This window comes from Ictalurus furcatus, chromosome 2 (assembly GCF_023375685.1).
Source record: "Ictalurus furcatus strain D&B chromosome 2, Billie_1.0, whole genome shotgun sequence".
NCBI classification, from domain to species: Eukaryota; Metazoa; Chordata; class Actinopteri; order Siluriformes; family Ictaluridae; genus Ictalurus; species Ictalurus furcatus.
Window position 1 is genome coordinate 3797427 of NC_071256.1, and position 14841 is coordinate 3812267.

The following is a 14841-nucleotide window of genomic DNA, read 5'->3' on the forward strand; positions in this document are numbered from 1 at the left end:
GTTAGTTTTGTCTATTTAAACCCCGCTTCCTCTTCACAGAGTCTTATCGTGTGATTTTTGTTGCTTTGAGTCCATGCAGCATTTATGAGGTTGTATGTTTTTAGATTTCCGGGTTTTGATCCTCTGCTTTTTTTCCTGAATATGGATTACCCTCGTTTAAGATTGCCTGCCTGTGTTTTGACCCCAGCTACGGACTCTGACAACAATTCATGGATTCAAGCAGGATCATTCTTTCCTTACAGCACCTAAAAATGTCCATTAGACCATTAGCATGGTACAAGCTTCGCTCTCTGAACTGCCAGTAGTAATGAGATAGCAACTTAATGTACGTTAGCCTAACATTTCTTACTCTAGATGCTAGCTAGCAGGCTAGTCAGGCACCAATTGTTTTTCCATTTTAATTACATCAATAGGAAAGAATAAATCTGATTGATTAATGTTTCTAACCTGTCTCCCCCACCCCAACCCAGATATATGCCCAAAAGTTTGTGGACACCTGACCATCACACCCATATGTACTTGCTGAACATCCCATTCCAGATATAGTCCCCCTTTGCTCTTATAATAACATCCACTCCTCTGGGAAGGCTTTTCACTGGATTTTGGAGCGTGGCTCTGGGGATTTGTGCTCATTCGGCCACAAGAGCATTAGTAAGATCAGGTACTGATGTTGGGGGAGGAGGCCTGGGCTGCAGTCGTTGTTCTAGTTCATCCCAAAGGTGTTCAGTGGGCTTGAAGTCAGGGTTCTGTCCAAGACACTCAAGTTCTTCCACCAAATCTTGGCAACCCATGTCTTCATAGAGCTCACTTTGTGCACAGGGGTATTGCCATGCTCGAGCAGGTTTAGGCCTCTTCTTCCAGTGAAGGAAGATTGCAATGCTACAGCATTCAAAGGAAGACATTCTATACAATTGTGTGCTTCAAACTTTGTGGAAACAGTGTGGGGGAAGAACCACATATGGGTGTGATCGTCAGGTGTCCACATACATTTGGCCACCTAGCGTAGATATGAATATGCTTCATGATCTTCTGACATTAGTTAACTAAACTGCAATATCTTTTTCCCCACTAAACCACTTTGACTGCCTGATACATAAACCTTTTTTGCCAAATTATCATAACTTGGGCTTTTTTGCTAATCAATGTTAAAAATCATGGCGCCACCTGCTTGTCTGGGGTCCCTAAGCAACCGCTTATCCTGCTTATAGCACAAAACGACCTTACCCTTGCGTCCTTATGCCCTACCCTCTTTAATAACGTGTTAAAATGCAGAAAAAAAAGTGTACAGTATTGTTATACGAGCATTAAAATCACTATCTACATTTGTCTCGACTATAAGGCTTTATCCGACCTTTAAGACAATGATATAATTCAATATTAGATTATAGTGCATCTAAACATTCGACTTGATGTATATCCAGAGTATCGCTCAGGTTTTCGGCTAATTTTCTGCACTGACGATAGCTAGAGCGTTTAATCAGGGAAACCTACCGTGTAGATATTCGTAGCTTTGTAGATATTTGTATTTCGCAAATGTGGGCCATCTGTTGTTACGCACAATTTATCACCCCCCCCCCCCCCGTCCCCTCCCCTCCCCCGCTCTCTACCCCGTCCATCAATGGAACAGGACCAACCACTGAGCTGATATTATTTGGATTTTGTGTTTTGTTTTGTTGTGTGCGCGCGTTTTTTTTCTTCCTCTCAGAACATGGTAATGTGTCTGGTACTGATACGAGTGTATCAGGTGCAGCAGGAATGCTGGGATGTTAAATGATTGTGTACAGTATTGATAAAACCAGACTCGTACAACATAGATGGCATTGTGTGCGTCTGTGTGTGAAAGAGGACCGGCTTCGCCGAGATAAAGGCCAAAGTCCAACCAGCATGAAGGCAATCAGGATGTTGTGGTGGATGAGCTTTTGTAGTGGCAGCGGTAATTGCAGTGATGATTACCGCAGCCTGATTACAAGGCTAATTGGGCGTAGCGACGTCATTTTAACCGCAAAGCCCAGGAATGATTGGCAGTGATTTGAACAAAATACCTGGTAAGAATTTAGAAACAAATGTCTCTATGCAATGTGTGTGTGTGTGTGTGTGTGTGTGAGAAGGAGAGTGAGCAAGAGTCTGAGTGTGTACATGTGGTTGTGTTTATGGTGTGGGAGAGTCACTGTGGTCCATTCTCTTTGTCAATATTAACAGCCATTATGGACTTGCGTGATTCATCCTGATGCTCTTCTTCTGCTTGGAGCTTTCTGGACGTTCCACATCCATCCATCCATCCATCCATCCATCTTCCATACCGCTTATCCTACACAGGGTCGTGGGGGAGTCTATCCCAGGATACTCTTGGCACAAGACGAGGACACCCTGCACGCACTCCGGACAATTCGGAAATGCCAATTATCCTACAGCACATAAAGATAAGGATATAATAATAAAACCGCATACCTACAGCGAAGCACGGTTTTGGGAGTATCGCGATATCTGGCTGTTTCTCTGTAAATGTTAGTGGGGCATTACATGTCGTCGAAGGAAACATGAATGGAAAGATCTACTGGGAAATATTAGAATCTCACCGAATCTCATTGGCGAAGAAACTGAATCTGGAGAGTTGATCAGAGCGACCCTTTGTAACCTCAGGGGGAATCGAAGACGATTTGCGGAGACCAGTGGGACTCACGCATATGCTACAGACGTGATTGACATTAGGTTGGAAAACACTGGAGTATCTCTTTAATATGGTTTGTACTAGATCTCAATTTTTGTGTGTGTGTGTATTATAAAACTGCAAAGAATCCTGGGATAAGAACCATTTAAATGGATGTTAGAAATGGCTTTGAACCAGCTTCCATACTGACTGCACCTACTGTGTGTGTGTGTGTGTGTGTGTGTGTGAGAGAGAGAGAGAGAGAGAGAAAGGAAATAAGTTGAGAGTGCAGGCAGTATGTATGCGAAAGCAAGCAAGAAAAAAAAATAGATGTATATGTGTGTGTGTGTGTGTGTGTGTGTGTGTGTGTGTGTGTGTGTGTGTTTGAGGAAGCGCAATACAGCGAGAGTGGGAGGGAAGGTATATGGTATATGTTTGTGGGGTGAGAGGAAATGGTATATAATGTAGGTGAGGAATATACTTGAGGAGAGAGAGAGAAAGAGAGAGAGAGAGAGAGAGAGAGAAAGAGAAAGTGTGTGTGTGTGTGTGTGGTTGATAAGGAAAGGTAGTCTATAGGCATATACAAGCGAAAAAAAAAAAAACGTTTGTTTGGGGAGTGTGTGTGTGTGTGTGAGAGTGTGAGAGAGAGAGAGAGAATCATAGCCCCTGCGAGCACCATGCAGCTGTTCTAGTGGAGACTCGACCCTCCTGGCACTCCTCCACTCTCACCCATCCATCACCACTGACAGCTCACTGCCGTTCTGTCTGTTATCGTGCACACACACACACACACACACACACACACACACACACGATGAATGAACACACCTATGTTCACACACACTGTATATACACACACTCAGACACATTCGGATACAAACATACAAGCATAGTGCACAAGTACACACACACACACACACTGTTCTGATCAAGATTGATGCAGTGCCTCTGTGCTGCTCTCTAAACCTGTCTCTAAAGTCTCAAGTTAGAATGAAAACCTACGAAAGTATTCATTGTTATAAAAAAAAAACTTTTTCTTGCGAAAACACACAATACATAAGAGAGGAAGATAAAAATGTTTAAAAAAAATAAAATAATAATAATAAAAAAAAACATGTAAAAACTTTTCTGGTACTTTCGAAACTTTTTCCTACATGCTAGTTATGAATACAAGCACACTCTGGGTCACATGGTACACATTGGAGCGCCAAGCGTACAAATAGATTAAAAATAACACCACACAGACCTGAAAAGTCTTCGAAAGACGTACGTCTGGCATGTGAACTGCTCATATGTAACATTTTTTTTGGCTGCATGACTGAGCAGGAGCCCTGATTCTGCAGCTTCCGGGGCTCCTTCGGTGCTGCTCTGTAGCTTACAGGGAGATTACACAGGATTTAGCGCTGATCTTTGGCTCTCCTTATGCAAAACGCCCGAATTCTCTTCCCTCGAGCTTGGCTGGTTCATTGTGTCGGGTTTACAGCAGGTAGGAGGGTTAAAACCTTTAACTCGCGAATGCTCGGCTCGGTGCTTGGACCGGATTCCGGTTTGCGTGAACATCACTTCTTAGATAGAGGCATCCGGCAAATCAAAATAGAACACACGCATCTCCTTCTATACTGTATGTAATTATAGGATCCACAGACCAAAAACTCATACAGCTCAATGTGACGAGTAAAGAATAAAGCACGACCTGATTATGCCGGGGACTCCGGAGCACGGCTGCGTCCGAAACTGCGTACTTACCTACTATATAGTAGGAGAAATACACGTATATCAGCTACCATATAGAAGGTAAGTGCGCGGTTTGGGACGCAGCCTACGGCTTCAAGCAGTCGTGTATTAGCACGTACAGCACGACAAATAATTAACCGCACTTGAAGCGTCCGTAAAATTAAAAATAAAACCCCCCAAAACTGTATACGGGACCATAACGAAGACGAACTGTATGCCGATACGTGAAATTCTGGAGGGAACGTCGGACGGCGTGGCGCGGGGACGTAATGACGTGTGCCGTTAATCCATCTATGTTCTATAACACGTAAAACCTGAACGTGAAAGGAATATTCTAAAAGCGACTCATGTAAACACCTTAATCAGAATAGTGTCTTATTCAGAATAAGCTCAATAATTAGATTAATGATGTCCATGTAAACGTAGTCTATGTATGTAAATGCAAGAGCAAGTCAGGTACACACATTGCCTTTCAGGTAATATTTTATGAACCCATTCCGAAGATTCAGAACATACAGATTAACCGCTTATGACCGGAGGATTTCCCTTTGTCCCAAGAAGCCGTGTTTTAATTTCACAGCAACATGCTAAAACACCTAACGCGTATCAGGCTGACATTTATCACACACAAATTACATTACTCCCGGGTCTAAACGACCTAAACACGATTTCTATCATATAAATTGAATCGTGCGCATTTTTTATTTTATTTATCCGTAGTCATTAGAGCTATCAAGCCTAGATCAGCTCTTACCACCGATTTCTTCATGCGAGCCTAATTTCGAGGTCATGAAGCAAGTCTGCCATGACTAATAGATCTGTTCAAATTGTTTGGCCGGAGTTTACGCACTGCATCAGAGGACGCCAAACGCAGCTCTTTGGCGCCCGCCTGGAAAAGGTCACCTCTCGGGGGACCTGGCCAAGTTTTCAGCAATTAGTCTTGTTTATTAGTTGGAAAAGACAACGCGGGTTCCCCCGAGGTAAACTCCGGAAGGCCTGTGAAGCATGAGCTTCGGCGCTTTCTCTCGTTCTCTCTCATCTTCGACAGCTTTAAAATGTTTTGGACGTCCGAGAAGGATAGATTTCTTCCCCATATACCGTAGCGACGGTAATTATCCTCACCAGACGTACGTGTCTAAAGGCCACAGATGGATTTCTTCTCTTCTTCATTTCGATATTAATTTCATACAAACGCACGGTAAGCCGGCGTGACACTCCGAAACCCGCTCCTTAGATTATCCTCTTCCTGAATTTCTCACAGAGTGGTACAAAGTGCAGCCACTGGACGCTCGTTCCATGGAGGTTCAATTAAATATACGTATCCTTAAAGAAAGCTTCACTATATATAATCAACGTGTTTGTTTCACTAGGAGCAGGTTGGCAAATGGGAAAGCGTGATTTCCAGGTGTTCCTGGTTGGTTTGTTTAGCAGAAACGCCAATTTTGGAAGGAAACACGTGCGAGCGACGTGTTCGAACAGAGGACAGTTTGTGGAACAGGTGGTTGCCCGGGTATGTGGCATCAGTGGCGATCTTTTCGGCTCTCTTCCAGACTCCGCCGTCATGCGGCTCCCCGATTGAGAACAGCTCGCTCACTTTACGTCCACGTTAATCCGAGTTTAACGCACGTGATCGTCATTCGAATGAGTACGCTTTTAGGTTCTGATCGATTTGCGTCGTGCTATAGCGGGTGCTTCGATGCGTACGAGGGTAGGCAGGAAATTACATCCGCATCTACAGAATTTCCAAAAAAACCACAACAAGTACGAGCTACATTTTTTTTTTTCCTCGCCGCTTGCAGTTTGTACCGCTGCACCCTTGTTTTTAATTAGCGAGAGGAGCCAAATATTTGTACACAAACGCATTGGGAATATCGAACACCACATACATATACACACACACACACTAGCAAGCCAAATTGAGGTTTTTTTTTTCTTTCACTGTCTTTTTTTTTTTGTGCCGTTAACTACTTTCAGCTTAATTTTTTTATATATATATATACACACACACACACATGTAAACAAATGTGCTCAAGAGACAAAACTGTTCTTGGCTAGGCTTTGTTTTTCAAGGGATGTGACAGAGTCTCGGTAAATTCATTAACATACAGTAAATAACCCAGCGAATGTACTACAAGACTGGAACGGGACTGTATCAATCACAGCTGGCCTCATTATAATCAGGAACATTTAGAAAGCGTAGCGAATAAAGATCGTGGAAAACTGCTGACACAGGATGAAGGTGGGGGTGTGAGGGGGTGACGATGAGTCACGAAAACATCTGGGAATCTTAGTAAAGTGCATTTTTCACTGTTTGACAGTCGAACCCAAAAGGACCACCTCAGCCGTCGTGTTTGTTTATTAGAGACGTCGAAATGAAGTCGGCCTTAACGTCCGTCTCTTTCATCAGGACTCGGTGTCTGGAGCCTGCGGTCCGATTTAACGGCTCGATAAGGACCAGACGACCGTGCCGTCTTTCCCGTCACTGATCATCATCAGGAGTCTTACACTAACGCAAATATTCGATATGACTTTAATCGTCAAATAATCCATATTAGTTTTTATGTATACACAAACACACACAGGAGTATCTAAAAAAATAAATAAATAAATAAAATCGAATATCGTAGAAAAGTTTGCCCCCCCCCGTAATTGAATTCAAAAAGTGGAACTTTCATATATTCATACGCACAAAGTGAAATATTCAAAGCCCCTTTTTTGTGTGCGTTTGTTTTAATCTTTGATAACGGCGTACAGCTCATGGAAATCAAAAATCCAGTATCTCACAATATTCCAATAAAGAATTAATAATACAGAAATGTCACTTGATTTAATTTTACATGTTGCGATTTCATAATAAAGATGAAAAAAGTTCTGACATGATTGAGCCTAGTTTAATTTTTTTTTTTTTTTTTTTACATCGCAAAAAAAAAAAAAAAACCTGCCATTTTAAGGGGGGGCGGGATAGATTTTTTATTTTTTTTAAATACATTTTTATTTATTTATTTATTTTATCCACTGCGTAAGCTAATCTGACCAGATTTCTAATATTCATAAACATTTATAAGTAATATTTACGATCGTTTATAGTCTTCGCTGGAAACGGTATGGTAATTAGATGAGCTAATATGAACAGGAGGTTTCTAGAAATCTCTCGAAGTGCGTGTCTATGAGTCTCGGAGTCTTTTCTATATGAAAATATACTTCCAGTTCACACAAATTCGCCCGTAACCGTTACGTTTTTTCGTGTTCTCCACATGCTTTTACCCGTCAGTTTATCGTTTGACGCTAATTACCGAACCGAACGTGAAAACAAGCGCTACGTACAGTACGCGACGCTATAAAATCCAAACAGATTGGCCTTCTCGATAGGACATCTATCGCTGCGCGGTAAAACTGAACACGAGGATTAAGATTTAACAGGCTTCTTCACTGCCTCGATTGAGCTGTGACATAAAACACTTTGGCTGTCATGTGCAGAACCGAAGCGTGCTAATTGGAAACGTCAGATCTAACCGACATGGTATAACTTATTAAAAAAAAAAAAGAAAAGAAATGTAGGCAAAGTAATCGTTAACGAAGCAGCGGGATGTACATGGCGGGCACGTTCGAGGATTTCAGTTTGATTTGCATTCTGTCATGAGGAATTGGTGAGAGGGTTTGAGATCATCGGTGGCACGTCGAAACGAAAGCAGATCAGCTCTTCTAGCCATTCCACAAGCTTCGAGTCTGAGCTTTAAGAGACTGACTAAGACTTCACTATTACTAAGTAAGAAAGATATCTAAAAGCCGTTACGAGCGGAGTGATAAACACAGTGAAACGCCCCCAGCGTGCTAATAGGAAATATATGCACTCTTGGAATGCTGCTCGACCAATCAGATTAGAGGACCGGAACTAACTTTAAAAAAAGAAGAGGAAACCTGCACACGCAGTAATAGTGAACAGTAATTCTGTTTCAAGTTCATCACACCATCCCGTCATTTAATTTTTCCCTAAACCTTTTTTTTTACCTCTTATTCTTTTTAATTATTCTGTAGTCGCTAGTAGATTTAGCCCTTTGCACCCTTCTGTGCAGTATAATCCCAGTTATTTTCTGCAGAGCTCCACAACTGCTTTGTATTTCACTATTTGTTATGCAGTGTACATCGATGTAAAAAAAAAAAAAGAAAAGAAAGAAGAAAAAAAAAAATCGAGAGAGAGAGAGAGAGAGAGAGCGCGAGAGAGAGAGAGAGAGCTTTTGGATCCTTCTGATGTAAATCCAGCAATGAAACATTACCCAGCACTTCAGCAAAGGCCTTCATTGACCTCAGCTTGTGAAGCTTCGAGTACATAAGTTAAAAAGGCACTTATTCACGGAGCTATCAAAGACGGACGATTGACTTTGGCCTGAATAATTTATGGAAGGTTTGTCAATGAGAGAGGAAGGAAGCTCGCAGTATGTATCTCTCTCGTACACGTTCCGAGCTATTTTCTGATTCTTTATCCGACAGGGACACAGCTGTGTAATAACTCTGCTCTTTTACAACGCACGTACGCTGCGAATACAGCTGTTATTTTAATAGAGAGTGAGAGAGAAGAAAAGAACTGCAGAAAAAAAAAAATTCCGATCCGAAAGGTGTGCATTTAGGGAGTATTAGCTGTTGATGTTTTCCGTTTTACGCGCCTCAGGATTTTACGAGTTGCTTTGTGTCGGAATCCTTTAGAATTTTTTGACGTCTTAAGCGGCGATTCAGCCCCCCCCACCCCCCAAACTCGAAACACTAGAGAAAAGATAGTCTTGGCGTTTCCGTGCTGCTCGATTCACTTCCTCTCTCGCGCACATCCACACAAGCCCCCTACTGAGCGCCATGCTATGTTTCTGAATGCAGTTGTTGGCTCAGCTGGGAAATTGGTTATTTTCACAGTAATCTGCCGCCCTGATGAAAAGTATTATATGAAGGATTGTCTTTGGCATGCGCTCGCTGCCCGTGCCCGGCTGTTCAGCAGAGTGCCACCAGTATCATCTGGGCGAAATGCAGAATTTGATGAAAGGTTTAGCGGGGCTTTGCTGAATTCGCAGGCTTTACTCACACGCCGCTAAATCTCATCTCGTTCCTCGGCGACACAGATCATTCATTAGGCGGCAAATGAGACATCAGGCGAAGGCGTGTTTGCTTTGAGTCGGCCCTGGAATGAATGTAATGTGTGCTGTAGGATTGCGAGATTCGTTCTGATTCATTGCGGTTCGAAAGCGAGACGTTACGTACGCACGTCTAGCGGCGTACTCGTCGAATCGCAGAAGCGCCACGATCGGTTGTTCGAGATCCTCTCGTAGAAATCATGACTTTATCCGCTCGGCCGAGACGTCACGACGTGACTGAGGACTCGGATCGTCCGAAAGCGTCAGAAAAGACGCAGGTCTTTCGCCCTGGCCACTTTAATAGGAACACGTGTAGACCTGCTGTCTCATGGTGTGGGCATGCAGATACAGCTGCAGAACAAACTAGAAATGTGACCTTGCTGGTTGGAATATTCCAGAAAATTCTGACCTCTTGGGATTTTTCCATAAAAGCGTCTCTATGCAGTAGTTATGGAATGGCGTTCATGTTCATTTCTTCTCCAGAACTTTGCACGCAAGGTATTTTATTGAACGCAACCTTTACAAAAGGTTGTAGTGTAGTGTAGTTGGTTTAGCTTACGGCAACTGTATGTAAATATTAACCAATTAGAAACAGCCGTGTATGGTGATTTGGGTGCGTGTTGTTTTTACGGTTTATGAAGCTGCTATGAAGTTACGATGTTTCGCAAGTCATCATCGTAGTGGATCACAGTTGGTCACGTTTGGATGACGAGTGGACGTGTTGGGATTTGACCTCATTGAGCGTATAATTCGGTTCATTTCCACCACCCATGTTGACTCATACAAGACCAGTGCTCATTCCATTGCTCCAGAGCCTTTTTACACTGATGAAATCGTTAAAACGAGCGAGGACGCCAGGACGATGACCTGAAAGACTGGGAAAAGGGTTCGAGAGGTGTGTTTGCTGAAAAGATGAGTCATGCAGCCTAATGTGGGTTTTGGAAAGAGCTAGCATCGCAAAAGGTCAGAGGTCAAATCTGTTCCCAATGCTTCGCACTTTGACTCGAATACCACAGAGAGAGAGAGAGAGAGAGAGAGAGAGAATAATTTAGCTTGGCGACAGAGTACGCAATAAGAGACATTAATCTTTCTCACATCTCAAGTTCCTGTAAATCGCCATGGGGCAAAGATTGTCATCGCAATGGTGTTGTCAAGAAGAGCGTCTCTGCCTTTTCTTTTCGTTTTCTTTTTTCTTACACAGAACAGCGAGCGTTTCACTCCACAGTGTTGACACAGTGAGAAGTGCCTCAAACAAGCTGACAGTAGAGTTGTGACAGGCCAGAAATCGATCATGATAAATTAAGCAGGGTCTGTATAAACGCTATCTCCATCTGAACCGCTGATGCACAAGGAAGGCATTGTACCGCGTGTCAGCAGGTTTTAAAAGCTGCTCGAGAGCGTCTCGGCCGCTCCATTGTTCCGAATTTCATGAAGCGCGATGGATCTCAGGAAAGAAGAGAAGGCGCTTTTCATGGGTTTTTAAGAAAACCAGTGCATGGAGAGAACAGCAGGCCAAAAATAGTGCTCATGGTGAGTGGGGGGTGTGTTAGGGGGATTTTTATTTATTATTTGCATCAAGTCTGAGAAAATAATTAAGAAATTTTCTAGTGACAAAAACTTGCCCTAAATGAAGCTCAGTAATGAGATTTAAATATTTCCCACTACTCATGCCCTTTCAGAATGATTAAAAACCCATACGTGTTGTTTTTTTTCCACATCACATCGATACAAAAAGAATATATATACACTTCTGAAGAATTTAAAACCATACATAGAGTCTTGTTTTTAACGAAGCCGAACTGATTCAAGCCTCATGACATGAAAATATATCGTTTACGGGAAAGTACGTTCAATCCAACCTTTTCTTTGGATACAACACGGGAAAAGCTTCTCTTTTTTTTTTTTTTTTTTGCCCACTCCGATGTATTAAATTCCCTCGGAATACGTGATACGTATAGTTATTTTAGGTTTTTTTTTTTTTTTACCTCAGGGCAAACCTCAGAAAGCAATGCTTTCAGACCTAGCCTATGGTACAGGGTGACAATGGAAGAGTTAATAAGCATAGAAGATGAGCTCCGGATGTAAATTTAGCACTCGCTATGTAAATTAAGGGTTGGTTCTCTTCTGTTGCAGGTTCAATTAGTAAAGCTTGTATGAAATTATCTGTCTCGTGCAGGCGGTAGTGTAAAAATAAACTCAGAGCCAGCATCCGTATATATGAATCTGGTTCAGTTATGTTTATACTCTATAGTATAGGGTCTCTTCACTACTTTGTGTGTGTGTGTGTGTGTGTGTTTATTTTCATCTGATTTCTTCTTGTCCTTCATTTCAAGAAATATGACTCATAGCAAGCAATGTAATCATTTTTGCGATTGAAAAAGGATTCAATTAGGAATCAATTAGGAATCGAATCACTCAGTGATTCATTTAATTCTTGATTTGAATCTTAACCTGTATCCGCATGATTTTATGCAGTTAAAGAGCATCGCCGACGCATGTCGTGCTTCATTCCTTACTCGTGTATGCTCATAAAGCCGATCGTCTACTCCATCCATCCATCCACCACCACCTATTACACTCCAGACAGCCTCAAGTGGCACTTAATTCTACTTCAAAACCTTGACTTTATTTCATTTCACTTAGATTTACAGCTTCAGGAGGACGATTTCACGTTCCGGAGCGTTCCTTGTCGTTCTTCCAGACCAGCAGGCCACCCGTGTCGTCCTGTTTCCGCTCTCGTCTGGCTCGAACGTGCATCGCACTTTGATTCATACACCTCTCCGTAACACTTTACTTCCTCTCAGCGCCGGCCGTATTTCACCTCCGTCCATGCTTCACACTCGGTTTGACTTTTAACGAGGTGCTAAAATCCTTGGATAAGCAGATCACTCACGACAATCTTACGCCGCGTAAATTCCCCGACGCGTGGTTTTTATGAACGGACGCTTTCGGAATACGTACATACCACACCAACAGTATTTTCGGGAATGTACATACTGTAGCCGTAATGAATCGGTTGCACCATTGGAGGCTTTATAAATATTTAATATGGGCTTGAAGTTTAAGGTTAAGCATCTAAAAGTATACTACTGTGTGATTTATAGCTTTACCTCTTTGGTAGCAATACGGATGACAAAAATGTACATTTCACATCATTTCCAATTAAAACGCTGCAACGGAGAGCCACATCCTGCTAATACATAACTGGCTAGCTAATACAGAACACATAACTTGTACTAGCATCAGACGCTCTATGGATCTGGTGAGTGTTCGTGCATATCTGTGTGTGTGTGTGGGGGGGGGGGGGATTATCGTAGGAAAATAAACGATCCTGCTGATTCGTCATCTGTAGTGACTCTCTCATTCTTAAAACTTTCGCCTCCTTGGAAAGCATCGAACTGTATCTAATTTTAGAAAAGAATGTTGAGGTATGTTTGGTTAATTTGCTAAGATTGAACCAGTCGTTTGCTTTGCTAATGCCACGTTAGACTAGCATCGATTCCATTAGCTAGCAGGCTAGCTTCCAGACTCCAGTAGCTAGCACAAACGAACTAGGCTAATATTAGCAAGTCAGATTTCTAGCTAGGAGTTCAAAGTGGTTATTTACATGATATTTTACGTCGGATTAACTGATTAGCAAACTACGTAGCTTTAGAATTTTCACATGAAAACATGATATTAACTTCATTTCATGACTTGATTAATACTTTAAGACTTGAGTAAATTAAGGGCGTGTCTCAATCAGCTCCCTGACTCCCTAGGTGGTGAATCGGTACATGGTATACATCTTGGCTCACTACACATCGGGACACCGATGACTCGATTTCCGCACGGCCTGACTATGAACTCGCGTTGTAAAACGTCACCACTGGCATTGATCAACAACAGGCGGGACCGATTTGTTCTGACGTTATCGTATACGTCATATCAATTTGTTAGCTCAAAATCGCACGCTTTTGTCGCGGTACTCCAAGCAGGATCGTAGGCTAGCTAGTGGCGTTCTTTTTTTAAATTGTTAAAACACTTAAAAAGTCGTTACACTCAAACAAACCGTATATAGAGGAAAAAGTAAATAAAGTTCAAATAAAGTTAAAAAACGATAGCGTATGTAATCATTCGAGAGCAACGTACAACGATACCCCCCGTGCTGAGAAGCTTCAGAAAAATAACATCACCTCCAGTAAGGGAACATAATGAGCATCGATGCTCTCTGGTTTTTGCTGTGCATCGTGGGATTTTTTAGTGCACCGAAAGGATTTTGTGATCGAGGCAGCCCTTAAAAATGGCCGTCTCGAGATGCACCCGAAATTATTATTATTTTTTTTTACTTTTACTTCACTAAATTTTCCACGTTGTCCACTTTTAATCGAGTACGATTTCGACGTATTATCTACTTTCGCTTAAGTATAATTTCTCGGTACGGTTTTTGGAAATTGAGAGCACAACATCAATTACAAACTTCAGCTGCTTTCCTTTCGGTATCGATTGCGTAATTAGCTTTCTGGCCGTGGGTAAGTGGGCGAGTGTGGATATGAGGACAGCCATTATGTTCTGTCGCGAATCGATAGATGACGGTGCTGTCCGTGCGCTAGACGGGTTGCCATGCCGATAGCAGACAGGTGGTCTTGAGTGGCTCAGAGCGAGGCTCGGAAATTCTACCAGGTGTCCTAGAAATATAGTCCAGTGAAAGATCTACAGTAGCTGTTCACTTTTTTTTTATTTTTTTTTTTTCTGTTCTGCTTTCTAAAATCTATAATTAAATAATATATTAAAGGGTAGTTGTTGATATGTCGAAGCTTTCTCTAAGGAGACGTGTATTAAACATTTTTGGAAGAGGTCATTTATTTATTTTTTTTTAAATCACAGGATGCAGGAAGTCTTTAGGATAGAGGAGTTTTACACATTTTTCCGTCTTATTAACTTCAAGAGAGAGAAAAGACAGGCTGGTGATGGAACGACCGCTTATAGCCACTACAACTCGTTCCACTAATGTTCCCCAACAATAAATGTAACTATAAACAGACAAAAAAAAAAAAAGTATGATATGTTCACATCTTTAATTAATACAGTATGCGCAAATTGCTCGGATGGAATAGAAATCAAACGCGTTAGGGCTGGCTCACTTCACACCACATTAGCCATGTTTCCATCCTCGCATTTTTATGCAAATCTTGGGATATCGCATAAAATTTAAAAAAATAAATAAATAAATAAATAAATAAATAAATAAAATTGCTGGCTGGAAATACCAGACATGAATAAAATCTCCAAAGCCACAGTGGCTTGTCCGGTTGCAACAGCTTTGATTCGTATCAATACTTCGCGCCAGTTTCCCCCCCCCAG